This window comes from Phaseolus vulgaris, chromosome 1 (assembly GCF_051622355.1).
Source record: "Phaseolus vulgaris cultivar YP4 chromosome 1, ASM5162235v1, whole genome shotgun sequence".
Lineage (NCBI taxonomy): Eukaryota > Viridiplantae > Streptophyta > Magnoliopsida > Fabales > Fabaceae > Phaseolus > Phaseolus vulgaris.
The window spans coordinates 28488819-28491434 of NC_143498.1; the positions used below are offsets into that span (position 1 = coordinate 28488819).

The window sequence follows — 2616 nt, forward strand, 5'->3', positions numbered from 1 at the left end:
ATTCACATAAGTTCTTCTTGCTTTCATCTTCCATTTTCCATTTCCGCACATATGTTCAAATTATATTCGGTTGTTTTGTCTTGGTCTTCATTTCTATTCGGTTAGATTGTGTTGTTCTTCCTTTTAATCGGTTCAATTGCATTGTGATGTATTTCTATCTTATTTAATGTTGTTATCTTGTTCTCCTTTTAATTTCCGCAATATAATCTTGTTCACGTGCTTGTTCTTGTTTCCTTTCCATTCATTTGTTGTGTAAGGATATGACACTCATGTTCATGAGTTTGGTTCATCATTTGGAAGGCATTGTACACCATTGATGTTTCCTTAAGCCTCCTTATTGTGCTGCACCTTGTCTTCTTTTAGTCAATTCCTCATCATGTTCTTAAAGTGTCACAAATTAATGAATCTCCAAATCAATTCACATCAGTGTGACTTTTGGAAGACAAGCTACCAAGGAGTGAATGGCAACCATATAAGCCCAACTAAGGCCCGTGTAAATCTAGGCTAAAACACAAGACAAGGAAGGAATGACTAAGCATGACATGTGTAACACTGTCATGGAAAGTCTAACACAAGAATAGAGAATATAAACTGAATCCTAGTCATGGATCTTAATTTAGATTTAGAATTCAAATTTACTTTTGGAGATATGTTAAAATTTGAAAAAAAATCATGTGAAATAGCTCTTGTGAGATAGATAACTTTTCTTTAAGAGTTTTATCTTGTTTCTTAGGAATCAAGTAATTAAGAGGAATAGGATGAACACTTCTCAAGTGATGCATAATTTATTAACATCTCCTAAGTCTCTTATTCATTTTCTTTGTTAATCTAACTTTTGCTTGTTGTTTTTAGATCATTTCTTATTATATCATTTTTATCCTTACATTGATGTTATGAAGATATCCGTTATTAATCCAATTCATATGCCTTTGTGCTTTTACTTTCTTAATCTACACTTGCTTCTAGTGTGTTTAGAATCATTGGCTTCTCCTGGATTATTCATGATTAGTGTTGGTGGAAAGAGTTTAAACAATTTCAAAATGTTTAAAATAACTCAATTCATATAAAAAAATAGTCTAGTTTGACTTTTAAATTGCAAAACCAATTTAGTTTCGTTCCTTTCAAAGAATAATTTTTTTATAGTTTCAGTTTAGTAAAAAAAAAAATTGCTCAATCCTACTTTTGATAGTCTTATTTCTTAAATTAATGATTTGATTGTATTAAAACTTAGGACATTGAACTTAGTATCATATTGGAAATTTTTCCGGTAAATAGTTTATAAAATATCAAGTTATATTTTAAATATAATTAATACAAATAAATACATAAATTATTATTTTAATCTCTAATTATCCATAATTTGATTCACTTAGTCTCTTCTAACGTAAATTTACAATATAAAAAAGGGAAAACTGATAATATGAGAAAAAACAAAAAGAGTGAAGAGTAGTAAACTAATGTTTTTAACTAAAAGTTTTGATACATTTTATGAAAACAAAAAGGAAGAAAAGAGATAGATACTAAATTGATAATTTTGCATCAATTTTGTATAATTAAGAACTAAAATAACACATAATTTTAAAGACTAAAATGAGGATTTAATTTCCAAAAACAAATAGTATGATGATTTAATTATTGATTATGTTTACAAGTTGTACAAAATGAGTATGTTTGCAGTATTTGAAAAAGAGTTAAATTTAAACTTATAATAACAATTTTATTACTCTCTCCTCCATAACCATTATTACATTTTTTTTAGTTAAATGAAATATTTTATTTTTTTACAGAATTAAAAAAATATTAATATGAAAAATTAATAATACAGAAAATACCAGTCATGAATAATAGCAAAAAAAATTATAATGATTAAATTTACTGGTGCTCCACAACTAAATTGAAATCAAAATATCAATCATAATATATTTAAAATTATTATGATATTATATACGATCAAAAGAAAATATAAATCACAATGATGTCGTGGTGTAGTTGGTTATCACGTCAGTCTAACACACTGAAGGTTTCCGGTTCGAGTCCGGGCGACGCCAAATTGTTTTACCCTTTTTTAAATAATGTATATATTTTTTAATTTAATTCAATATTGTAGTTCATGTTCATGTAGATTAATTTTATTTTAGTTCATGTTTACATTAATCTAAAATAAATATCAAGGTATATTTTGAATTAATTTCGGTTTAAAGTACTTTTTCTTCGTTTTTAAAATTTTCAAACATTTTAATTCGCGAGACCTTAAAATTATTAAGTGATGACAAGAGAACAAAATGGTTAAAAATTACTTAGAGAAACAATAGAATTTTTTTATATGAACTAAAGTTTAAAAAAATGTATTTAAAAATAAAAATATATATTTAAGTTTAATATAAAACCAAAGGTGAATGAATAATAATCTGAGAATATATTGACAATAAATATATAGTTTATTAATACATATCAATTGAATATTTAAACCATTAAGTTAATGTTAAGGTGCATATCGATATATCTTTATCATTCATTTAAATAAATAAAAATTATTAAAATAATATAAATATACAATAATCTCAAGTTATACAAAAAGAGTTTACAAAAGATCACAGATTTTCTCATTAGAAAGAG

General features: G+C 25.2%; 1 non-coding gene across 1 annotated transcript; it reads left to right on the top strand.

Moving 5' to 3' along the window:
* Positions 1 to 1974: 1974 nt before the first annotated feature.
* TRNAV-AAC (transfer RNA valine (anticodon AAC)) lies at positions 1975 to 2048 on the top strand. The gene has a single exon. It is a non-coding gene; the product is annotated as a tRNA-Val (tRNA).
* Positions 2049 to 2616: the final 568 nt, after the last annotated feature.